The sequence below is a fragment of the Haliotis cracherodii genome, unplaced genomic scaffold, assembly GCF_022045235.1.
Source record: "Haliotis cracherodii isolate W230 unplaced genomic scaffold, xgHalCrac1.p SCAF_9, whole genome shotgun sequence".
Lineage (NCBI taxonomy): Eukaryota > Metazoa > Mollusca > Gastropoda > Lepetellida > Haliotidae > Haliotis > Haliotis cracherodii.
Genome location: NW_027266343.1, coordinates 28,913,954 through 28,936,395, shown reverse-complemented (window position 1 = coordinate 28,936,395; position 22,442 = coordinate 28,913,954). Strand labels below are relative to the sequence as shown.

General features: G+C 42.6%; 1 long non-coding RNA gene and 38 other non-coding genes across 39 annotated transcripts; 6 read left to right on the top strand and 33 right to left on the bottom strand.

Moving 5' to 3' along the window:
* Positions 1-149: 149 nt before the first annotated feature.
* Trnaa-cgc (transfer RNA alanine (anticodon CGC)) lies at positions 150-221 on the bottom strand. Its single transcript has one exon. It is a non-coding gene; the product is annotated as a tRNA-Ala (tRNA).
* Positions 222-426: 205 nt separating this feature from the next.
* Trnaa-ugc (transfer RNA alanine (anticodon UGC)) lies at positions 427-498 on the bottom strand. Its single transcript has one exon. It is a non-coding gene; the product is annotated as a tRNA-Ala (tRNA).
* Positions 499-934: 436 nt separating this feature from the next.
* Trnaa-ugc (transfer RNA alanine (anticodon UGC)) lies at positions 935-1,006 on the bottom strand. Its single transcript has one exon. It is a non-coding gene; the product is annotated as a tRNA-Ala (tRNA).
* A 379-nt stretch (positions 1,007-1,385) lies between these two features.
* Positions 1,386-1,457, bottom strand: Trnaa-cgc (transfer RNA alanine (anticodon CGC)). The gene has a single exon. It is a non-coding gene; the product is annotated as a tRNA-Ala (tRNA).
* Positions 1,458-2,021: 564 nt separating this feature from the next.
* Positions 2,022-2,093, bottom strand: Trnaa-cgc (transfer RNA alanine (anticodon CGC)). Its single transcript has one exon. It is a non-coding gene; the product is annotated as a tRNA-Ala (tRNA).
* Positions 2,094-2,657: 564 nt separating this feature from the next.
* Positions 2,658-2,729, bottom strand: Trnaa-cgc (transfer RNA alanine (anticodon CGC)). Its single transcript has one exon. It is a non-coding gene; the product is annotated as a tRNA-Ala (tRNA).
* Positions 2,730-2,934: 205 nt separating this feature from the next.
* On the bottom strand, positions 2,935-3,006 carry Trnaa-ugc (transfer RNA alanine (anticodon UGC)). The gene has a single exon. It is a non-coding gene; the product is annotated as a tRNA-Ala (tRNA).
* A 1,193-nt stretch (positions 3,007-4,199) lies between these two features.
* Positions 4,200-6,689, top strand: LOC139453163 (uncharacterized). The gene is made up of 3 exons (XR_011652399.1): positions 4,200-4,426; positions 6,178-6,279; positions 6,586-6,689. It is a non-coding gene; the product is annotated as an uncharacterized lncRNA (long non-coding RNA).
* Positions 6,690-8,304: 1,615 nt separating this feature from the next.
* On the bottom strand, positions 8,305-8,376 carry Trnaa-ugc (transfer RNA alanine (anticodon UGC)). Its single transcript has one exon. It is a non-coding gene; the product is annotated as a tRNA-Ala (tRNA).
* Positions 8,377-8,812: 436 nt separating this feature from the next.
* On the bottom strand, positions 8,813-8,884 carry Trnaa-ugc (transfer RNA alanine (anticodon UGC)). The gene has a single exon. It is a non-coding gene; the product is annotated as a tRNA-Ala (tRNA).
* A 379-nt stretch (positions 8,885-9,263) lies between these two features.
* On the bottom strand, positions 9,264-9,335 carry Trnaa-cgc (transfer RNA alanine (anticodon CGC)). The gene has a single exon. It is a non-coding gene; the product is annotated as a tRNA-Ala (tRNA).
* Positions 9,336-9,899: 564 nt separating this feature from the next.
* Trnaa-cgc (transfer RNA alanine (anticodon CGC)) lies at positions 9,900-9,971 on the bottom strand. Its single transcript has one exon. It is a non-coding gene; the product is annotated as a tRNA-Ala (tRNA).
* A 205-nt stretch (positions 9,972-10,176) lies between these two features.
* On the bottom strand, positions 10,177-10,248 carry Trnaa-ugc (transfer RNA alanine (anticodon UGC)). Its single transcript has one exon. It is a non-coding gene; the product is annotated as a tRNA-Ala (tRNA).
* Positions 10,249-10,794: 546 nt separating this feature from the next.
* On the bottom strand, positions 10,795-10,868 carry Trnaa-ugc (transfer RNA alanine (anticodon UGC)). The gene has a single exon. It is a non-coding gene; the product is annotated as a tRNA-Ala (tRNA).
* Positions 10,869-11,304: 436 nt separating this feature from the next.
* Trnaa-ugc (transfer RNA alanine (anticodon UGC)) lies at positions 11,305-11,376 on the bottom strand. The gene has a single exon. It is a non-coding gene; the product is annotated as a tRNA-Ala (tRNA).
* A 436-nt stretch (positions 11,377-11,812) lies between these two features.
* Positions 11,813-11,884, bottom strand: Trnaa-ugc (transfer RNA alanine (anticodon UGC)). The gene has a single exon. It is a non-coding gene; the product is annotated as a tRNA-Ala (tRNA).
* Positions 11,885-12,263: 379 nt separating this feature from the next.
* On the bottom strand, positions 12,264-12,335 carry Trnaa-cgc (transfer RNA alanine (anticodon CGC)). The gene has a single exon. It is a non-coding gene; the product is annotated as a tRNA-Ala (tRNA).
* Positions 12,336-12,540: 205 nt separating this feature from the next.
* Positions 12,541-12,612, bottom strand: Trnaa-ugc (transfer RNA alanine (anticodon UGC)). Its single transcript has one exon. It is a non-coding gene; the product is annotated as a tRNA-Ala (tRNA).
* Positions 12,613-12,992: 380 nt separating this feature from the next.
* On the bottom strand, positions 12,993-13,064 carry Trnaa-ugc (transfer RNA alanine (anticodon UGC)). Its single transcript has one exon. It is a non-coding gene; the product is annotated as a tRNA-Ala (tRNA).
* A 205-nt stretch (positions 13,065-13,269) lies between these two features.
* Trnaa-ugc (transfer RNA alanine (anticodon UGC)) lies at positions 13,270-13,341 on the bottom strand. The gene has a single exon. It is a non-coding gene; the product is annotated as a tRNA-Ala (tRNA).
* A 380-nt stretch (positions 13,342-13,721) lies between these two features.
* On the bottom strand, positions 13,722-13,793 carry Trnaa-ugc (transfer RNA alanine (anticodon UGC)). The gene has a single exon. It is a non-coding gene; the product is annotated as a tRNA-Ala (tRNA).
* Positions 13,794-13,998: 205 nt separating this feature from the next.
* Trnaa-ugc (transfer RNA alanine (anticodon UGC)) lies at positions 13,999-14,070 on the bottom strand. The gene has a single exon. It is a non-coding gene; the product is annotated as a tRNA-Ala (tRNA).
* A 436-nt stretch (positions 14,071-14,506) lies between these two features.
* On the bottom strand, positions 14,507-14,578 carry Trnaa-ugc (transfer RNA alanine (anticodon UGC)). The gene has a single exon. It is a non-coding gene; the product is annotated as a tRNA-Ala (tRNA).
* A 379-nt stretch (positions 14,579-14,957) lies between these two features.
* Trnaa-cgc (transfer RNA alanine (anticodon CGC)) lies at positions 14,958-15,029 on the bottom strand. The gene has a single exon. It is a non-coding gene; the product is annotated as a tRNA-Ala (tRNA).
* Positions 15,030-15,234: 205 nt separating this feature from the next.
* Positions 15,235-15,306, bottom strand: Trnaa-ugc (transfer RNA alanine (anticodon UGC)). The gene has a single exon. It is a non-coding gene; the product is annotated as a tRNA-Ala (tRNA).
* Positions 15,307-15,686: 380 nt separating this feature from the next.
* Trnaa-cgc (transfer RNA alanine (anticodon CGC)) lies at positions 15,687-15,758 on the bottom strand. The gene has a single exon. It is a non-coding gene; the product is annotated as a tRNA-Ala (tRNA).
* A 205-nt stretch (positions 15,759-15,963) lies between these two features.
* Trnaa-ugc (transfer RNA alanine (anticodon UGC)) lies at positions 15,964-16,035 on the bottom strand. The gene has a single exon. It is a non-coding gene; the product is annotated as a tRNA-Ala (tRNA).
* Positions 16,036-16,471: 436 nt separating this feature from the next.
* Trnaa-ugc (transfer RNA alanine (anticodon UGC)) lies at positions 16,472-16,543 on the bottom strand. Its single transcript has one exon. It is a non-coding gene; the product is annotated as a tRNA-Ala (tRNA).
* Positions 16,544-16,922: 379 nt separating this feature from the next.
* On the bottom strand, positions 16,923-16,994 carry Trnaa-cgc (transfer RNA alanine (anticodon CGC)). The gene has a single exon. It is a non-coding gene; the product is annotated as a tRNA-Ala (tRNA).
* Positions 16,995-17,199: 205 nt separating this feature from the next.
* Positions 17,200-17,271, bottom strand: Trnaa-ugc (transfer RNA alanine (anticodon UGC)). The gene has a single exon. It is a non-coding gene; the product is annotated as a tRNA-Ala (tRNA).
* A 379-nt stretch (positions 17,272-17,650) lies between these two features.
* Trnaa-cgc (transfer RNA alanine (anticodon CGC)) lies at positions 17,651-17,722 on the bottom strand. Its single transcript has one exon. It is a non-coding gene; the product is annotated as a tRNA-Ala (tRNA).
* Positions 17,723-18,158: 436 nt separating this feature from the next.
* Positions 18,159-18,230, bottom strand: Trnaa-ugc (transfer RNA alanine (anticodon UGC)). The gene has a single exon. It is a non-coding gene; the product is annotated as a tRNA-Ala (tRNA).
* A 469-nt stretch (positions 18,231-18,699) lies between these two features.
* Trnaa-ugc (transfer RNA alanine (anticodon UGC)) lies at positions 18,700-18,771 on the top strand. Its single transcript has one exon. It is a non-coding gene; the product is annotated as a tRNA-Ala (tRNA).
* Positions 18,772-18,976: 205 nt separating this feature from the next.
* Positions 18,977-19,048, top strand: Trnaa-cgc (transfer RNA alanine (anticodon CGC)). The gene has a single exon. It is a non-coding gene; the product is annotated as a tRNA-Ala (tRNA).
* A 379-nt stretch (positions 19,049-19,427) lies between these two features.
* On the top strand, positions 19,428-19,499 carry Trnaa-ugc (transfer RNA alanine (anticodon UGC)). The gene has a single exon. It is a non-coding gene; the product is annotated as a tRNA-Ala (tRNA).
* A 436-nt stretch (positions 19,500-19,935) lies between these two features.
* Trnaa-ugc (transfer RNA alanine (anticodon UGC)) lies at positions 19,936-20,007 on the top strand. Its single transcript has one exon. It is a non-coding gene; the product is annotated as a tRNA-Ala (tRNA).
* A 205-nt stretch (positions 20,008-20,212) lies between these two features.
* Positions 20,213-20,284, top strand: Trnaa-cgc (transfer RNA alanine (anticodon CGC)). The gene has a single exon. It is a non-coding gene; the product is annotated as a tRNA-Ala (tRNA).
* A 248-nt stretch (positions 20,285-20,532) lies between these two features.
* Positions 20,533-20,604, bottom strand: Trnaa-ugc (transfer RNA alanine (anticodon UGC)). The gene has a single exon. It is a non-coding gene; the product is annotated as a tRNA-Ala (tRNA).
* A 379-nt stretch (positions 20,605-20,983) lies between these two features.
* On the bottom strand, positions 20,984-21,055 carry Trnaa-cgc (transfer RNA alanine (anticodon CGC)). Its single transcript has one exon. It is a non-coding gene; the product is annotated as a tRNA-Ala (tRNA).
* Positions 21,056-22,442: the final 1,387 nt, after the last annotated feature.

The following is a 22,442-nucleotide window of genomic DNA, read 5'->3' as shown; positions in this document are numbered from 1 at the left end:
GGATTTTGTCAGGCCAATCTTCCCGATTGTGCTTAGCTTGGCTTGTTGTAATGCGTCGTTATTTCCATGCAGTGTGGCTTCTTACATAATCCGGGTGGGGCAGAAAAAGCTTGCAGGGTCATTCATTTCAGGTTCCTTCAGCAAAAACGTGGAGCTGCCGGGGATCGAACCCGGGGCCTTTCACATGCGAAGCGAACGCTCTACCACTGAGCTACATCCCCTACACCTACTGTGTTGATTACAGGAGTTGTTAGACTCATCTGTTGCATGCATTGAGTACCCGTGAAGGTGGAAAACGTAACTACTAGATGTAGACTATTTAGAAAGTCGTAATGATGACAACTGTATAGGTAGTGTAAATCCTTTGAATGCACGATATGGAATGACATTGTGATGTATGATAATGTAAAACACTAAAAAGATACATGGAGATGCCGGGGATCGAACCCGGGGCCTTTCACATGCAAAGCGAACGCTCTACCACTGAGCTACATCCCCAAGCTGACAGATGTGGCGGAAAGAATATGAATTGTTCCCTTGAACACTTGCACGGGCATTTTCACAGCCAGACAGACATCATTGTCATACACACTCTCGAGCCCATCAAACGAACCTTCACACATATATCCGTGGCAAGACGACATTAGAATGTTCCACCCAACATGAAAAACGTGCTGTATTGGTTGTCAAGACGGCACATATTGCGCTCTACCACTGAGCTACATCCTCTACTCCTACTGTGTTGATTACAGGAGTTTTTAGACTCATCTGTTGCATGCATTGAGTACCCGTGAAGGTGGAAAACGTAACTACTAGATGTAGACTATTTAGAAAGTCGTAATGATGACAACTGTATAGGTAGTGTAAATCCTTTGAATGCACGATATGGAATGACATTGTGATGTATGATAATGTAAAACACTAAAAAGATGCATGGAGACGCCGGGGATCGAACCCGGGGCCTTTCACATGCAAAGCGAACGCTCTACCACTGAGCTACATCCCCAAGCTGACAGATGTGGCGGAAAGAATATGAATTGTTCCTTTGAACACTTGCACGGGCATTTTTACAGCCAGACAGACATCATTGTCATACACACTCTCGAGCCCATCAAACGAACCTTCACACATATATCCGTGGCAAGACGACATTAGAATGTTCCACCCAACATGAAAAACGTGTTGTATTGGTTGTCAAGACGGCATATATTGCTTTTGAGCCCTTGAACAAAGGAAGGATTTTGTCAGGCCAATCTTCCCGATTGTGCTTAGCTTGGCTTGTTGTAATGCGTCGTTATTTCCATGCAGTGTGGCTTCTTACATAATCCGGGTGGGGCAGAAAAAGCTTGCAGGGTCATTCATTTCAGGTTCCTTCAGCAAAAACGTGGAGCTGCCGGGGATCGAACCCGGGGCCTTTCACATGCGAAGCGAACGCTCTACCACTGAGCTACATCCCCTACACCTACTGTGTTGATTACAGGAGTTGTTAGACTCATCTGTTGCATGCATTGAGTACCCGTGAAGGTGGAAAACGTAACTACTAGATGTAGACTATTTAGAAAGTTGTAATGATGACAACTGTATAGGTAGTGTAAATCCTTTGAATGCACGATATGGAATGACATTGTGATGTATGATAATGTAAAACACAGATGTGGCGGAAAGAATATGAATTGTTCCCTTGAACACTTGCACGGGCATTTTTACAGCCAGACAGACATCATTGTCATACACACTCTCGAGCCCATCAAACGAACCTTCACACATATATCCGTGGCAAGACGACATTAGAATGTTCCACCCAACATGAAAAACGTGTTGTATTGGTTGTCAAGACGGCATATATTGCTTTTGAGCCCTTGAACAAAGGAAGGATTTTGTCAGGCCAATCTTCCCGATTGTGCTTAGCTTGGCTTGTTGTAATGCGTCGTTATTTCCATGCAGTGTGGCTTTTTACATAATCCGGGTGGGGCAGAAAAAGCTTGCAGCGTCATTCATTTCAGGTTCCTTCAGCAAAAACGTGGAGATGCCGGGGATCGAACCCGGGGCCTTTCACATGCGAAGCGAACGCTCTACCACTGAGCTACATCCCCTACACCTACTGTGTTGATTACAGGAGTTGTTAGACTCATCTGTTGCATGCATTGAGTACCCGTGAAGGTGGAAAACGTAACTACTAGATGTAGACTATTTAGAAAGTTGTAATGATGACAACTGTATAGGTAGTGTAAATCCTTTGAATGCACGATATGGAATGACATTGTGATGTATGATAATGTAAAACACAGATGTGGCGGAAAGAATATGAATTGTTCCCTTGAACACTTGCACGGGCATTTTTACAGCCAGACAGACATCATTGTCATACACACTCTCGAGCCCATCAAACGAACCTTCACACATATATCCGTGGCAAGACGACATTAGAATGTTCCACCCAACATGAAAAACGTGTTGTATTGGTTGTCAAGACGGCATATATTGCTTTTGAGCCCTTGAACAAAGGAAGGATTTTGTCAGGCCAATCTTCCCGATTGTGCTTAGCTTGGCTTGTTGTAATGCGTCGTTATTTCCATGCAGTGTGGCTTTTTACATAATCCGGGTGGGGCAGAAAAAGCTTGCAGCGTCATTCATTTCAGGTTCCTTCAGCAAAAACGTGGAGATGCCGGGGATCGAACCCGGGGCCTTTCACATGCGAAGCGAACGCTCTACCACTGAGCTACATCCCCTACACCTACTGTGTTGATTACAGGAGTTGTTAGACTCATCTGTTGCATGCATTGAGTACCCGTGAAGGTGGAAAACGTAACTACTAGATGTAGACTATTTAGAAAGTCGTAATGATGACAACTGTATAGGTAGTGTAAATCCTTTGAATGCACGATATGGAATGACATTGTGATGTATGATAATGTAAAACACTAAAAAGATACATGGAGATGCCGGGGATCGAACCCGGGGCCTTTCACATGCAAAGCGAACGCTCTACCACTGAGCTACATCCCCAAGCTGACAGATGTGGCGGAAAGAATATGAATTGTTCCCTTGAACACTTGCACGGGCATTTTCACAGCCAGACAGACATCATTGTCATACACACTCTCGAGCCCATCAAACGAACCTTCACACATATATCCGTGGCAAGACGACATTAGAATGTTCCACCCAACATGAAAAACGTGTTGTATTGGTTGTCAAGACGGCATATATTGCTTTTGAGCCCTTGAACAAAGGAAGGATTTTGTCAGGCCAATCTTCCCGATTGTGCTTAGCTTGGCTTGTTGTAATGCGTCGTTATTTCCATGCAGTGTGGCTTTTTACATAATCCGGGTGGGGCAGAAAAAGCTTGCAGGGTCATTCATTTCAGGTTCCTTCAGCAAAAACGTGGAGATGCCGGGGATCGAACCCGTGAAGGTGGAAAACGTAACTACTAGATGTAGACTATTTAGAAAGTCGTAATGATGACAACTGTATAGGTAGTGTAAATCCTTTGAATGCACGATATGGAATGACATTGTGATGTATGATAATGTAAAACACTAAAAAGATACATGGAGATGCCGGGGATCGAACCCGGGGCCTTTCACATGCAAAGCGAACGCTCTCCCAGCTAACACACGACGTTGTCACAACGTTGTGGAAAGGTTGTGGATAGGTAACGTCGTGAAATAACGTTGTCACAACGTTATTATAACGTCAACGTGCAACGTTATTTCACAACGTTAAACAACGTTGCACATTAACGTTGTGAAAACGTTGTACATCGGACATCGCACAACGTTTTGTAACTACGTTTCTGAAACGTCGTTGAAACGTTATAACGTTTGCTTCTTGATAGTCATAAAGGAATAGAACTGCTTTATCAAAATCAACATGGATTTGTCAGAATACCAAGGCAGTAATGCTTTACCTTTCTGTATATTCAGCATTTGAATTTTCATCTCTTAATTCTAAAATTTCCAGAACGTAATTGCGTATCTCTATTACAACGTTAGTATTACGTTACATTGTAACGTTATTCCACAACGTAACAACAACGTTGCAAATTAACGTTGTAATAACGTTATGCTTTGGACATTACAACACTTTTTGTAAATGATGTTTAGGAAACCACTTGTAGATCTATCATCTCGTAGTTTTATTTTTTTTAAACATATATATCTATGAAGGAAGTTATCTGTCTACTAAATGTTGTCACAAGCAAAATTACAGTTAAAAACACATTGGCGCGCATTTTTTGCGGCGTGAGAGTGACTGCTGAAAAGTTTAGCCTGTTGCCTCGTGAAGTGACGTCAAAATGACGTCACATTGTCGCGGAAGATTTGTTGTCACCAGCCATCTTAGTTCAAGCTCACTCTGGATATATTACAACCAAGTGATTGTGCAGCAACGGGAACTGGACAGATGATCTGTGAATTCGGATAAGGTAAGTTATTTTTCAAAAGCAGTCTCCGCTTGTTGATATGTTTTTGTACATGCAGATAGTCAAATGATTTAAATGTATCGTATTATTCAGAAGTGGCGGGGTTTAGAATGCAGTTTGGCGATCACTTTCACTGAGCTGAGCGTCAGTGTTGATAGTAATATTTGATACACAGAACGTGATGTATATAGAGGTGAAGGAAGCCCATGACTTTTTACCATATTATTATTTTATGGATACCAAGTGAAATTACCAAGGGCAAGTAGTATATGTTTGACCAGAATTCAGTCTGGCGGCGTTTTGTGGTCGTCATATTATGTTCGGGTTTCGATCATAAGCGTATAAGGTCTGTAGGCCTAAATAGGCCTAACGTATGCATCGCCTACTGACCACTGACAGTTATTGCCATTTCTTCAGTGTTATTTCTGAAATCTGAAAGTTTACATGTACTGACTTTGATTTTTGTGAAACAATGTGGCTCATTCAGGCCATGGGAAAGGTTGAGTAGATTTCTCTTATACAGCGAAGAGAGGGAATCAAAACAATGGAGGTATTTTCAGATCGACTCTCTGTAGGCTCCTAGTTATAGCCCTAGTCTAAAGGGCTCGATGTTATGAACAATTGTATTTTCGGGAAGAGACAGAAACATACTTGTTGTTCCCGAAAAGGCCCAATTAGCACTGACTGAAGTAGCCTAAATGTGGATCATATATGGTTGTTGGTGCTATTTATAAAGTTTATTTGAGCAAGGCGCTTATCATATGTATTTTTAATATTTCCAAAAAAAAGAATCAATTCATCATTTTCCGATAACTAGATCTATGTCCGACTCCCTTCTAATGAAAACGAGCAAAAGTAAAACGAGTCTCGTCGCGCGCTATAACGGGGTGTTTGCGGTATTGTTCTCGCTGGTGAAGATAGCTAGTCGATAGTCAAAAGTTAAATATCACCATACATTGTCAGTGATTTGGTCATCGTTTGTTGATTATTAAGGTGAGATAGGTGTAGATCTAGTCAATGTGCACCAATGAAAAATCCAATGGAATTGATAGCAACCATATTCGTTCTCCGTATGTTGCCAGGAAGGCTACCATACTACAGAATTATATTTAACTATATTGAACTGTATTATGTTAATAAACGTAGTAAGTATATGATAATTGGTTCTCTGAAACATTTTGGCAATGAGAGAGAATAAAATGATGATCGAAAACTGAACGAGTTAGTTCCAGTGCTCGCTACGAAATCGTACTGTAGCTAGATCTATATAAACAACGCTGCGATGAAGATGTGATTCGTAATTAGCTACAATGCCTGTCTAATATATATATGTTCCCGTTTGGATTCCGGTTTAGAAAAGGTCCCCAACAAACCATATGTTTGTACTAACATGATTGTGTGTCATTGTACTCTGACAGAGGTTGTGAGACGTGGCTCACTAAAACAATCACTGGTTTGCCTGACCGGGTTGGTTAGACCGCTGTATATGTAAAACCAAATTACATTAGGTGTTGTTTTTTTTATGATGGTACTCATAATTTTGTTACTTATATACTCATAATTTTGTTACTTATATCTGTAGCCTTAGTTTATTTCCGATCGGACCTTATACATGAAGACTTTAGATTTACAGTTTTCCTAAATTTTAGGCAGTTATACAATGTATGTTATCTTTTTGTTTAGACTACAGATCTAAATGTATGCTTATTGAATATAGTTTTAGTTTTGACTTTTTTAATATGTTTTCTTTGCAGCAAGGGGGAAAATGTTACACGACCATTCCAGGAGATAAAATCAAGAATGTTGAATCATTAAGGAACACACCAAATAAACCCTGGGCTGTGAATTATGTTAACGTAAGTACAATTGTTTACAGTTACATTCCATTGTCTATATCCATGTTAATTGGTGTGTTTTTTTGTTGCTTGAAATGAATGCTAAGAATGTAGATCTATTTATATAAATCTATGCTCGTACCACGTTTTGTATTCAACCTTTTTCTTGATGTCTCTGAATGAATGTTAAAATTTGTTTCCATCAGTTACTTGAATTATACATTATTGTTTGAATATTGATAAAACCTTATCTCCAAATGAATGTTTCTCGTCATATGAAATCTTTCATATACCTGCTTGAGATTTATTAAGCTGTTTGTATTTCAGGGAAGTGGAAGTGAACACCAAAGAAAGAAGATTCTGGCATTCAATAATTTAGAAAAGTGTATAAATTTTCTATAATCTAAAAATAATAAAATGTCAACGCAAATATGTCTTGGAGTTCTTTGTTGAATGGTGACTTCGCATGACTGAAAGTTGAAGTATACAATATGGACTTGATTAGAGACCGACCATTTAATATTCAAGGAGGTGGGGACCTGGAACCTTTCTATGGAGATTACATATGTTTTCGGTCACAGCTACAAAAGCAGATATATGATTTTCTTTAACTCTATGAGCCTGAAGATAAGCACCTTGCATCTAGATCTATGTCATTTTTTTTGTGGCAGGCATTTTTTTTCACCAGTCTGAACCGTTATTATTTTTGTCAAGAATTTTCGGTGACAATATATTTTTTCGATAATATTCCAGGAACCGACCCTCCCCAGAAAATATCACATGGTCAACCCCTTACATTGTCTGCCATTCTTTGTTTTGTTTCTTTCAGTACAAGCCTAAAGGGTAATGGTGTCTAACTTTCTAATAGTCAAATCATGTATCTAGTTAACAGCTCAGTGGTGTTTTTACATTTTGAACATTGTTAGCAAAACAGGATCTAACTCACTGTTAACCGGGCTATTCGACGCCCTGGTTTTCAAATATTGGTAAAAGGTATCTCGAATCATACACATTCACGTGACTAAAGCATATTCTAAAACATTTTTTGGGGTTGTTTTTACAACATTTTAGTGTGGAATGGTCACAACCGTATTTCATCCTTGTAACAAAGTTATTTCACGTCGTGACAACGTCCGTGGTAGTACACAGAATAACGTTGTAGGGACGCATTATTATAACATTGCCACAACGTAAAATTACAACATAACCACAACGTCAAATACAACGTTCCCTCAACGTAAAAATACAACGTTCCCACAACGTAAAATACAACGTCATCACAACGTTGTGACGACGTGAATATGACGTAACACAACGTTAGGCCATGACGTTGTGACAACATAAATGGGAGTCCACAGAATAACGTTATATGGACGTAACATCCGCAACATTACCACAACGTAAACACAACGTTATCACAACGTTGTGACGACGTGAATATGATGTAACACAACGTTAGGCCATGACGTTGTGACAACATAAATGGGAGTCCACAGAATAACGTTATATGGACGTTACATCCACAACGTTGCCACAACGTAAACACAACGTTGTCACGACGTTGTCACAACGTGAAATTGTTAGCTGGGCTACCACTGAGCTACATTCCCAAGCTGACAGATGTGGCGGAAAGAATATGAATTGTTCCCTTGAACACTTGCACGGGCATTTTCACAGCCAGACAGACATCATTGTCATACACACTCTCGAGCCCATCAAACGAACCTTCACACATATATCCGTGGCAAGACGACATTAGAATGTTCCACCCAACATGAAAAACGTGCTGTATTGGTTGTCAAGACGGCACATATTGCGCTCTACCACTGAGCTACATCCTCTACTCCTACTGTGTTGATTACAGGAGTTGTTAGACTCATCTGTTGCATGCATTGAGTACCCGTGAAGGTGGAAAACGTAACTACTAGATGTAGACTATTTAGAAAGTCGTAATGATGACAACTGTATAGGTAGTGTAAATCCTTTGAATGCACGATATGGAATGACATTGTGATGTATGATAATGTAAAACACTAAAAAGATACATGGAGATGCCGGGGATCGAACCCGGGGCCTTTCACATGCAAAGCGAACGCTCTACCACTGAGCTACATCCCCAAGCTGACAGATGTGGCGGAAAGAATATGAATTGTTCCCTTGAACACTTGCACGGGCATTTTCACAGCCAGACAGACATCATTGTCATACACACTCTCGAGCCCATCAAACGAACCTTCACACATATATCCGTGGCAAGACGACATTAGAATGTTCCACCCAACATGAAAAACGTGCTGTATTGGTTGTCAAGACGGCACATATTGCGCTCTACCACTGAGCTACATCCTCTACTCCTACTGTGTTGATTACAGGAGTTGTTAGACTCATCTGTTGCATGCATTGAGTACCCGTGAAGGTGGAAAACGTAACTACTAGATGTAGACTATTTAGAAAGTCGTAATGATGACAACTGTATAGGTAGTGTAAATCCTTTGAATGCACGATATGGAATGACATTGTGATGTATGATAATGTAAAACACTAAAAAGATACATGGAGATGCAGGGGATCGAACCCGGGGCCTTTCACATGCAAAGCGAACGCTCTACCACTGAGCTACATCCCCAAGCTGACAGATGTGGCGGAAAGAATATGAATTGTTCCCTTGAACACTTGCACGGGCATTTTTACAGCCAGACAGACATCATTGTCATACACACTCTCGAGCCCATCAAACGAACCTTCACACATATATCCGTGGCAAGACGACATTAGAATGTTCCACCCAACATGAAAAACGTGCTGTATTGGTTGTCAAGACGGCATATATTGCTTTTGAGCCCTTGAACAAAGGAAGGATTTTGTCAGGCCAATCTTCCCGATTGTGCTTAGCTTGGCTTGTTGTAATGCGTCGTTATTTCCATGCAGTGTGGCTTTTTACATAATCCGGGTGGGGCAGAAAAAGCTTGCAGGGTCATTCATTTCAGGTTCCTTCAGCAAAAACGTGGAGCTGCCGGGGATCGAACCCGGGGCCTTTCACATGCGAAGCGAACGCTCTACCACTGAGCTACATCCCCTACACCTACTGTGTTGATTACAGGAGTTGTTAGACTCATCTGTTGCATGCATTGAGTACCCGTGAAGGTGGAAAACGTAACTACTAGATGTAGACTATTTAGAAAGTTGTAATGATGACAACTGTATAGGTAGTGTAAATCCTTTGAATGCACGATATGGAATGACATTGTGATGTATGATAATGTAAAACACAGATGTGGCGGAAAGAATATGAATTGTTCCCTTGAACACTTGCACGGGCATTTTTACAGCCAGACAGACATCATTGTCATACACACTCTCGAGCCCATCAAACGAACCTTCACACATATATCCGTGGCAAGACGACATTAGAATGTTCCACCCAACATGAAAAACGTGTTGTATTGGTTGTCAAGACGGCATATATTGCTTTTGAGCCCTTGAACAAAGGAAGGATTTTGTCAGGCCAATCTTCCCGATTGTGCTTAGCTTGGCTTGTTGTAATGCGTCGTTATTTCCATGCAGTGTGGCTTTTTACATAATCCGGGTGGGGCAGAAAAAGCTTGCAGCGTCATTCATTTCAGGTTCCTTCAGCAAAAACGTGGAGATGCCGGGGATCGAACCCGGGGCCTTTCACATGCGAAGCCAACGCTCTACCACTGAGCTACATCCCCTACACCTACTGTGTTGATTACAGGAGTTGTTAGACTCATCTGTTGCATGCATTGAGTACCCGTGAAGGTGGAAAACGTAACTACTAGATGTAGACTATTTAGAAAGTCGTAATGATGACAACTGTATAGGTAGTGTAAATCCTTTGAATGCACGATATGGAATGACATTGTGATGTATGATAATGTAAAACACTAAAAAGATACATGGAGATGCCGGGGATCGAACCCGGGGCCTTTCACATGCAAAGCGAACGCTCTACCACTGAGCTACATCCCCAAGCTGACAGATGTGGCGGAAAGAATATGAATTGTTCCCTTGAACACTTGCACGGGCATTTTCACAGCCAGACAGACATCATTGTCATACACACTCTCGAGCCCATCAAACGAACCTTCACACATATATCCGTGGCAAGACGACATTAGAATGTTCCACCCAACATGAAAAACGTGTTGTATTGGTTGTCAAGACGGCATATATTGCTTTTGAGCCCTTGAACAAAGGAAGGATTTTGTCAGGCCAATCTTCCCGATTGTACTTAGCTTGGCTTGTTGTAATGCGTCGTTATTTCCATGCAGTGTGGCTTTTTACATAATCCGGGTGGGGCAGAAAAAGCTTGCAGGGTCATTCATTTCAGGTTCCTTCAGCAAAAACGTGGAGATGCCGGGGATCGAACCCGTGAAGGTGGAAAACGTAACTACTAGATGTAGACTATTTAGAAAGTCGTAATGATGACAACTGTATAGGTAGTGTAAATCCTTTGAATGCACGATATGGAATGACATTGTGATGTATGATAATGTAAAACACTAAAAAGATACATGGAGATGCCGGGGATCGAACCCGGGGCCTTTCACATGCAAAGCGAACGCTCTAGACCACTGAGCTACATTCCCAAGCTGACAGATGTGGCGGAAAGAATATGAATTGTTCCCTTGAACACTTGCACGGGCATTTTCACAGCCAGACAGACATCATTGTCATACACACTCTCGAGCCCATCAAACGAACCTTCACACATATATCCGTGGCAAGACGACATTAGAATGTTCCACCCAACATGAAAAACGTGCTGTATTGGTTGTCAAGACGGCACATATTGCGCTCTACCACTGAGCTACATCCTCTACTCCTACTGTGTTGATTACAGGAGTTGTTAGACTCATCTGTTGCATGCATTGAGTACCCGTGAAGGTGGAAAACGTAACTACTAGATGTAGACTATTTAGAAAGTCGTAATGATGACAACTGTATAGGTAGTGTAAATCCTTTGAATGCACGATATGGAATGACATTGTGATGTATGATAATGTAAAACACTAAAAAGATACATGGAGATGCCGGGGATCGAACCCGGGGCCTTTCACATGCAAAGCGAACGCTCTACCACTGAGCTACATCCCCAAGCTGACAGATGTGGCGGAAAGAATATGAATTGTTCCCTTGAACACTTGCACGGGCATTTTCACAGCCAGACAGACATCATTGTCATACACACTCTCGAGCCCATCAAACGAACCTTCACACATATATCCGTGGCAAGACGACATTAGAATGTTCCACCCAACATGAAAAACGTGCTGTATTGGTTGTCAAGACGGCACATATTGCGCTCTACCACTGAGCTACATCCTCTACTCCTACTGTGTTGATTACAGGAGTTGTTAGACTCATCTGTTGCATGCATTGAGTACCCGTGAAGGTGGAAAACGTAACTACTAGATGTAGACTATTTAGAAAGTCGTAATGATGACAACTGTATAGGTAGTGTAAATCCTTTGAATGCACGATATGGAATGACATTGTGATGTATGATAATGTAAAACACTAAAAAGATACATGGAGATGCAGGGGATCGAACCCGGGGCCTTTCACATGCAAAGCGAACGCTCTACCACTGAGCTACATCCCCAAGCTGACAGATGTGGCGGAAAGAATATGAATTGTTCCCTTGAACACTTGCACGGGCATTTTTACAGCCAGACAGACATCATTGTCATACACACTCTCGAGCCCATCAAACGAACCTTCACACATATATCCGTGGCAAGACGACATTAGAATGTTCCACCCAACATGAAAAACGTGCTGTATTGGTTGTCAAGACGGCATATATTGCTTTTGAGCCCTTGAACAAAGGAAGGATTTTGTCAGGCCAATCTTCCCGATTGTGCTTAGCTTGGCTTGTTGTAATGCGTCGTTATTTCCATGCAGTGTGGCTTTTTACATAATCCGGGTGGGGCAGAAAAAGCTTGCAGGGTCATTCATTTCAGGTTCCTTCAGCAAAAACGTGGAGATGCCGGGGATCGAACCCGGGGCCTTTCACATGCGAAGCGAACGCTCTACCACTGAGCTACATCCCCTACACCTACTGTGTTGATTACAGGAGTTGTTAGACTCATCTGTTGCATGCATTGAGTACCCGTGAAGGTGGAAAACGTAACTACTAGATGTAGACTATTTAGAAAGTTGTAATGATGACAACTGTATAGGTAGTGTAAATCCTTTGAATGCACGATATGGAATGACATTGTGATGTATGATAATGTAAAACACTAAAAAGATACATGGAGATGCCGGGGATCGAACCAGGGGCCTTTCACATGCAAAGCGAACGCTCTACCACTGAGCTACATCCCCAAGCTGACAGATGTGGCGGAAAGAATATGAATTGTTCCCTTGAACACTTGCACGGGCATTTTTACAGCCAGACAGACATCATTGTCATACACACTCTCGAGCCCATCAAACGAACCTTCACACATATATCCGTGGCAAGACGACATTAGAATGTTCCACCCAACATGAAAAAACGTGTTGTATTGGTTGTCAAGACGGCATATATTGCTTTTGAGCCCTTGAACAAAGGAAGGATTTTGTCAGGCCAATCTTCCCGATTGTGCTTAGCTTGGCTTGTTGTAATGCGTCGTTATTTCCATGCAGTGTGGCTTTTTACATAATCCGGGTGGGGCAGAAAAAGCTTGCAGCGTCATTCATTTCAGGTTCCTTCAGCAAAAACGTGGAGATGCCGGGGATCGAACCCGGGGCCTTTCACATGCAAAGCGAACGCTCTACCACTGAGCTACATCCCCTACACCTACTGTGTTGATTACAGGAGTTGTTAGACTCATCTGTTGCATGCATTGAGTACCCGTGAAGGTGGAAAACGTAACTACTAGATGTAGACTATTTAGAAAGTTGTAATGATGACAACTGTATAGGTAGTGTAAATCCTTTGAATGCACGATATGGAATGACATTGTGATGTATGATAATGTAAAACACTAAAAAGATACATGGAGATGCCGGGGATCGAACCAGGGGCCTTTCACATGCAAAGCGAACGCTCTACCACTGAGCTACATCCCCAAGCTGACAGATGTGGCGGAAAGAATATGAATTGTTCCCTTGAACACTTGCACGGGCATTTTTACAGCCAGACAGACATCATTGTCATACACACTCTCGAGCCCATCAAACGAACCTTCACACATATATCCGTGGCAAGACGACATTAGAATGTTCCACCCAACATGAAAAAACGTGTTGTATTGGTTGTCAAGACGGCATATATTGCTTTTGAGCCCTTGAACAAAGGAAGGATTTTGTCAGGCCAATCTTCCCGATTGTGCTTAGCTTGGCTTGTTGTAATGCGTCGTTATTTCCATGCAGTGTGGCTTTTTACATAATCCGGGTGGGGCAGAAAAAGCTTGCAGCGTCATTCATTTCAGGTTCCTTCAGCAAAAACGTGGAGATGCCGGGGATCGAACCCGGGGCCTTTCACATGCAAAGCGAACGCTCTACCACTGAGCTACATCCCCTACACCTACTGTGTTGATTACAGGAGTTGTTAGACTCATCTGTTGCATGCATTGAGTACCCGTGAAGGTGGAAAACGTAACTACTAGATGTAGACTATTTAGAAAGTTGTAATGATGACAACTGTATAGGTAGTGTAAATCCTTTGAATGCACGATATGGAATGACATTGTGATGTATGATAATGTAAAACACTAAAAAGATACATGGAGATGCCGGGGATCGAACCCGGGGCCTTTCACATGCAAAGCGAACGCTCTACCACTGAGCTACATCCCCAAGCTGACAGATGTGGCGGAAAGAATATGAATTGTTCCCTTGAACACTTGCACGGGCATTTTCACAGCCAGACAGACATCATTGTCATACACACTCTCGAGCCCATCAAACGAACCTTCACACATATATCCGTGGCAAGACGACATTAGAATGTTCCACCCAACATGAAAAACGTGCTGTATTGGTTGTCAAGACGGCACATATTGCGCTCTACCACTGAGCTACATCCTCTACTCCTACTGTGTTGATTACAGGAGTTGTTAGACTCATCTGTTGCATGCATTGAGTACCCGTGAAGGTGGAAAACGTAACTACTAGATGTAGACTATTTAGAAAGTCGTAATGATGACAACTGTATAGGTAGTGTAAATCCTTTGAATGCACGATATGGAATGACATTGTGATGTATGATAATGTAAAACACTAAAAAGATACATGGAGATGCCGGGGATCGAACCCGGGGCCTTTCACATGCAAAGCGAACGCTCTACCACTGAGCTACATCCCCAAGCTGACAGATGTGGCGGAAAGAATATGAATTGTTCCCTTGAACACTTGCACGGGCATTTTTACAGCCAGACAGACATCATTGTCATACACACTCTCGAGCCCATCAAACGAACCTTCACATATATATCCGTGGCAAGACGACATTAGAATGTTCCACCCAACATGAAAAACGTGTTGTATTGGTTGTCAAGACGGCATATATTGCTTTTGAGCCCTTGAACAAAGGAAGGATTTTGTCAGGCCAATCTTCCCGATTGTGCTTAGCTTGGCTTGTTGTAATGCGTCGTTATTTCCATGCAGTGTGGCTTTTTACATAATCCGGGTGGGGCAGAAAAAGCTTGCAGCGTCATTCATTTCAGGTTCCTTCAGCAAAAACGTGGAGATGCCGGGGATCGAACCCGGGGCCTTTCACATGCGAAGCGAACGCTCTACCACTGAGCTACATCCCCTACACCTACTGTGTTGATTACAGGAGTTGTTAGACTCATCTGTTGCATGCATTGAGTACCCGTGAAGGTGGAAAACGTAACTACTAGATGTAGACTATTTAGAAAGTCGTAATGATGACAACTGTATAGGTAGTGTAAATCCTTTGAATGCACGATATGGAATGACATTGTGATGTATGATAATGTAAAACACTAAAAAGATACATGGAGATGCCGGGGATCGAACCCGGGGCCTTTCACATGCAAAGCGAACGCTCTACCACTGAGCTACATCCCCAAGCTGACAGATGTGGCGGAAAGAATATGAATTGTTCCCTTGAACACTTGCACGGGCATTTTCACAGCCAGACAGACATCATTGTCATACACACTCTCGAGCCCATCAAACGAACCTTCACACATATATCCGTGGCAAGACGACATTAGAAATGTTCCACCCAACATGAAAAACGTGTTGTATTGGTTGTCAAGACGGCATATATTGCTTTTGAGCCCTTGAACAAAGGAAGGATTTTGTCAGGCCAATCTTCCCGATTGTGCTTAGCTTGGCTTGTTGTAATGCGTCGTTATTTCCATGCAGTGTGGCTTTTTACATAATCCGGGTGGGGCAGAAAAAGCTTGCAGCGTCATTCATTTCAGGTTCCTTCAGCAAAAACGTGGAGATGCCGGGGATCGAACCCGGGGCCTTTCACATGCGAAGCGAACGCTCTACCACTGAGCTACATCCCCTACACCTACTGTGTTGATTACAGGAGTTGTTAGACTCATCTGTTGCATGCATTGAGTACCCGTGAAGGTGGAAAACGTAACTACTAGATGTAGACTATTTAGAAAGTCGTAATGATGACAACTGTATAGGTAGTGTAAATCCTTTGAATGCACGATATGGAATGACATTGTGATGTATGATAATGTAAAACACTAAAAAGATACATGGAGATGCCGGGGATCGAACCCGGGGCCTTTCACATGCAAAGCGAACGCTCTACCACTGAGTTACATCCCCAAGCTGACAGATGTGGCGGAAAGAATATGAATTGTTCCCTTGAACACTTGCACGGGCATTTTCACAGCCAGACAGACATCATTGTCATACACACTCTCGAGCCCATCAAACGAACCTTCACACATATATCCGTGGCAAGACGACATTAGAATGTTCCACCCAACATGAAAAACGTGCTGTATTGGTTGTCAAGACGGCACATATTGCGCTCTACCACTGAGCTACATCCTCTACTCCTACTGTGTTGATTACAGGAGTTGTTAGACTCATCTGTTGCATGCATTGAGTACCCGTGAAGGTGGAAAACGTAACTACTAGATGTAGACTATTTAGAAAGTCGTAATGATGACAACTGTATAGGTAGTGTAAATCCTTTGAATGCACGATATGGAATGACATTGTGATGTATGATAATGTAAAACACTAAAAAGATACATGGAGATGCCGGGGATCGAACCCGGGGCCTTTCACATGCAAAGCGAACGCTCTACCACTGAGCTACATCCCCAAGCTGACAGATGTGGCGGAAAGAATATGAATTGTTCCCTTGAACACTTGCACGGGCATTTTTACAGCCAGACAGACATCATTGTCATACAAACTCTCGAGCCCATCAAACGAACCTTCACACATATATCCGTGGCAAGACGACATTAGAATGTTCCACCCAACATGAAAAACGTGTTGTATTGGTTGTCAAGACGGCATATATTGCTTTTGAGCCCTTGAACAAAGGAAGGATTTTGTCAGGCCAATCTTCCCGATTGTGCTTAGCTTGGCTTGTTGTAATGCGTCGTTATTTCCATGCAGTGTGGCTTCTTACATAATCCGGGTGGGGCAGAAAAAGCTTGCAGCGTCATTCATTTCAGGTTCCTTCAGCAAAAACGTGGAGATGCCGGGGATCGAACCCGGGGCCTTTCACATGCGAAGCGAACGCTCTACCACTGAGCTACATCCCCTACACCTACTGTGTTGATTACAGGAGTTGTTAGACTCATCTGTTGCATGCATTGAGTACCCGTGAAGGTGGAAAACGTAACTACTAGATGTAGACTATTTAGAAAGTCGTAATGATGACAACTGTATAGGTAGTGTAAATCCTTTGAATGCACGATATGGAATGACATTGTGATGTATGATAATGTAAAACACTAAAAAGATACATGGAGATGCCGGGTATCGAACCCGGGGCCTTTCACATGCAAAGCGAACGCTCTACCACTGAGCTACATCCCCAAGCTGACAGATGTGGCGGAAAGAATATGAATTGTTCCCTTGAACACTTGCACGGGCATTTTTACAGCCAGACAGACATCATTGTCATACACACTCTCGAGCCCATCAAACGAACCTTCACACATATATCCGTGGCAAGACGACATTAGAATGTTCCACCCAACATGAAAAACGTGTTGTATTGGTTGTCAAGACGGCATATATTGCTTTTGAGCCCTTGAACAAAGGAAGGATTTTGTCAGGCCAATCTTCCCGATTGTGCTTAGCTTGGCTTGTTGTAATGCGTCGTTATTTCCATGCAGTGTGGCTTTTTACATAATCCGGGTGGGGCAGAAAAAGCTTGCAGCGTCATTCATTTCAGGTTCCTTCAGCAAAAACGTGGAGATGCCGGGGATCGAACCCGGGGCCTTTCACATGCGAAGCGAACGCTCTACCACTGAGCTACATCCCCAAGCTGACAGATGTGGCGGAAAGAATATGAATTGTTCCCTTGAACACTTGCACGGGCATTTTCACAGCCAGACAGACATCATTGTCATACACACTCTCGAGCCCATCAAACGAACCTTCACACATATATCCGTGGCAATACGACATTAGAATGTTCCACCCAACATGAAAAACGTGCTGTATTGGTTGTCAAGACGGCACATATTGCGCTCTACCACTGAGCTACATCCTCTACTCCTACTGTGTTGATTACAGGAGTTGTTAGACTCATCTGTTGCATGCATTGAGTACCCGTGAAGGTGGAAAACGTAATTACTAGATGTAGACTATTTAGAAAGTCGTAATGATGACAACTGTATAGGTAGTGTAAATCCTTTGAATGCACGATATGGAATGACATTGTGATGTATGATAATGTAAAACACTAAAAAGATACATGGAGATGCCGGGGATCGAACCCGGGGCCTTTCACATGCAAAGCGAACGCTCTACCACTGAGTTACATCCCCAAGCTGACAGATGTGGCGGAAAGAATATGAATTGTTCCCTTGAACACTTGCACGGGCATTTTTACAGCCAGACAGACATCATTGTCATACACACTCTCGAGCCCATCAAACGAACCTTCACACATATATCCGTGGCAAGACGACATTAGAATGTTCCACCCAACATGAAAAACGTGTTGTATTGGTTTTCATGCAACAGATGAGTCTAACAACTCCTGTAATCAACACAGTAGGAGTAGAGGATGTAGCTCAGTGGTAGAGCGCAATATGTGCCGTCTTGACAACCAATACAGCACGTTTTTCATGTTGGGTGGAACATTCTAATGTCGTCTTGCCACGGATATATGTGTGAAGGTTCGTTTGATGGGCTCGAGAGTGTGTATGACAATGATGTCTGTCTGGCTGTGAAAATGCCCGTGCAAGTGTTCAAGGGAACAATTCATATTCTTTCCGCCACATCTGTTAGCTTGGGGATGTAGCTCAGTGGTAGAGCGTTCGCTTTGCATGTGAAAGGCCCCGGGTTCGATCCCCGGCATCTCCATGTATCTTTTTAGTGTTTTACATTATCATACATCACAATGTCATTCCATATCGTGCATTCAAAGGATTTACACTACCTATACAGTTGTCATCATTACAACTTTCTAAATAGTCTACATCTAGTAGTTACGTTTTCCACCTTCACGGGTACTCAATGCATGCAACAGATGAGTCTAACAACTCCTGTAATCAACACAGTAGGTGTAGGGGATGTAGCTCAGTGGTAGAGCGTTCGCTTCGCATGTGAAAGGCCCCGGGTTCGATCCCTGGCATCTCCACGTTTTTGCTGAAGGAACCTGAAATGAATGACGCTGCAAGCTTTTTCTGCCCCACCCGGATTATGTAAAAAGCCACACTGCATGGAAATAACGACGCATTACAACAAGCCAAGCTAAGCACAATCGGGAAGATTGGCCTGACAAAATCCTTCCTTTGTTCAAGGGCTCAAAAGCAATATGTGCCGTCTTGACAACCAATACAACACGTTTTTCATGTTGGGTGGAACATTCTAATGTCGTCTTGCCACGGATATATGTGTGAAGGTTCGTTTGATGGGCTCGAGAGTGTGTATGACAATGATGTCTGTCTGGCTGTAAAAATGCCCGTGCAAGTGTTCAAGGGAACAATTCATATTCTTTCCGCCACATCTGTCAGCTTGGGGATGTAGCTCAGTGGTAGAGCGTTCGCTTTGCATGTGAAAGGCCCCGGGTTCGATCCCCGGCATCTCCATGTATCTTTTTAGTGTTTTACATTATCATACATCACAATGTCATTCCATATCGTGCATTCAAAGGATTTACACTACCTATACAGTTGTCATCATTACGACTTTCTAAATAGTCTACATCTAGTAGTTACGTTTTCCACCTTCACGGGTACTCAATGCATGCAACAGATGAGTCTAACAACTCCTGTAATCAACACAGTAGGAGTAGAGGATGTAGCTCAGTGGTAGAGCGCAATATGTGCCGTCTTGACAACCAATACAGCACGTTTTTCATGTTGGGTGGAACATTCTAATGTCGTATTGCCACGGATATATGTGTGAAGGTTCGTTTGATGGGCTCGAGAGTGTGTATGACAATGATGTCTGTCTGGCTGTGAAAATGCCCGTGCAAGTGTTCAAGGGAACAATTCATATTCTTTCCGCCACATCTGTCAGCTTGGGGATGTAGCTCAGTGGTAGAGCGTTCGCTTTGCATGTGAAAGGCCCCGGGTTCGATCCCCGGCATCTCCATGTATCTTTTCAGTGTTTTACATTATCATACATCACAATGTCATTCCATATCGTGCATTCAAAGGATTTACACTACCTATACAGTTGTCATCATTACGACTTTCTAAATAGTCTACATCTAGTAGTTACGTTTTCCACCTTCACGGGTACTCAATGCATGCAACAGATGAGTCTAACAACTCCTGTAATCAACACAGTAGGTGTAGGGGATGTAGCTCAGTGGTAGAGCGTTCGCTTCGCATGTGAAAGGCCCCGGGTTCGATCCCCGGCATCTCCACGTTTTTGCTGAAACTGAAACTCTACCACTGAGCTACATCCCCTACACCTACTGTGTTGATTACAGGAGTTGTTAGACTCATCTGTTGCATGCATTGAGTACCCGTGAAGGTGGAAAACGTAACTACTAGATGTAGACTATTTAGAAAGTCGTAATGATGACAACTGTATAGGTAGTGTAAATCCTTTGAATGCACGATATGGAATGACATTGTGATGTATGATAATGTAAAACACTAAAAAGATACATGGAGATGCCGGGGATCGAACCCGGGGCCTTTCACATGCAAAGCGAACGCTCTACCACTGAGCTACATCCCCAAGCTGACAGATGTGGCGGAAAGAATATGAATTGTTCCCTTGAACACTTGCACGGGCATTTTCACAGCCAGACAGACATCATTGTCATACACACTCTCGAGCCCATCAAACGAACCTTCACACATATATCCGTGGCAAGACGACATTAGAATGTTCCACCCAACATGAAAAACGTGTTGTATTGGTTGTCAAGACGGCATATATTGCTTTTGAGCCCTTGAACAAAGGAAGGATTTTGTCAGGCCAATCTTCCCGATTGTGCTTAGCTTGGCTTGTTCCAATGCGTCGTTATTTCCATGCAGTGTGGCTTTTTACATAATCCGGGTGGGGCAGAAAAAGCTTGCAGCGTCATTCATTTCAGGTTCCTTCAGCAAAAACGTGGAGATGCCGGGGATCGAACCCGGGGCCTTTCACATGCGAAGCGAACGCTCTACCACTGAGCTACATCCCCTACACCTACTGTGTTGATTACAGGAGTTGTTAGACTCATCTGTTGCATGCATTGAGTACCCGTGAAGGTGGAAAACGTAACTACTAGATGTAGACTATTTAGAAAGTTGTAATGATGACAACTGTATAGGTAGTGTAAATCCTTTGAATGCACGATATGGAATGACATTGTGATGTATGATAATGTAAAACACTAAAAAGATACATGGAGATGCCGGGGATCGAACCCGGGCATGTTGTAATGCGTTATTTCCATGCAGTGCAAAGCGAACGCTCTACCACTGAGCTAATTCCCCAAGCTGCCAGATCTGGCGGAAGTCCCTATTGTTTAGGGGATTTGCATGTATGGGTGGTTTTATTATTAGAACAATAGAGTTGGGCAATGTGAAAACACCCCGTTTAGCCGACACTGCAAACCAGTCGTTTCTCATAGCCTGTAACGTGTGTGTTTGACGGAGGTCTATCCTGCATGTGCGTTATATGAGCTGTTTTAATTGATTGCGGTTTGTTCCCACTCTGAGTGTTGTTTTAGTGACGGATTAGATGTGAGTCGGTAAATTTTGGTTTGACACACTTATTTTATGTTGAACGGTGATATCTGTTTGGCTTTTTGTGAGTGTGACACGTAAGTCATAACACTATCTAATAAATAAGGGCCGCCTCCGTGGTCTAGTGGTAGAGCGTCCGTCCGGAGAGCGGAAGGTCCGGGATCGATCCCCGGCCGCGTCATACCAAAAGACGTTTAAAGATGGAAACCCCATTTCACCTCACCTAAGAAATAAGTCTCATTTCTTTGGTGGACGAAGAATTTCCCAACCAAGACGTCGTGGATCTGCCCAATGCTACTGCAAATGAAGGAAAACAATGCGAATATCATAATTACAACCTACCAAATTTATGTGTATAATTTTAGGCAGCTTCCTTGTTCGAGGAATGTATCCGTGAATATCCACACAAAGGAACAATACCCCAAACGTCTGCAGCTGTACAAAGAAACGTATTCGATGACAGGTGTCTCTGTAACAATCAAATTAAAAAATATATATATATATCGTTTCGGGATATTATAACCCGTGTTCGTCTCTCAACTGACCAAGTAGATTGTTTCAGGTGTTTCACATAGGTGTCAAGTCTCAAAGGTCGGCTGAGAAAGCCCACGTGACAACTATTTTCATAACGTCCACGGTTCCTAAAAAATCCATTGAGTTAGATAACAATGAACAATTAATCAACATGTTATCGGTTAACCTTTTGAACAAAGTATGTTGTTTTTACATCGGCACTTCACGAAGGATATGAGTGTATTCCCTTTGTTTTAGTAAATCTAGACATGTAAACACTCACTTTTGACATATCCACCGTGCTAGATAACAGTGATTAATCAATCA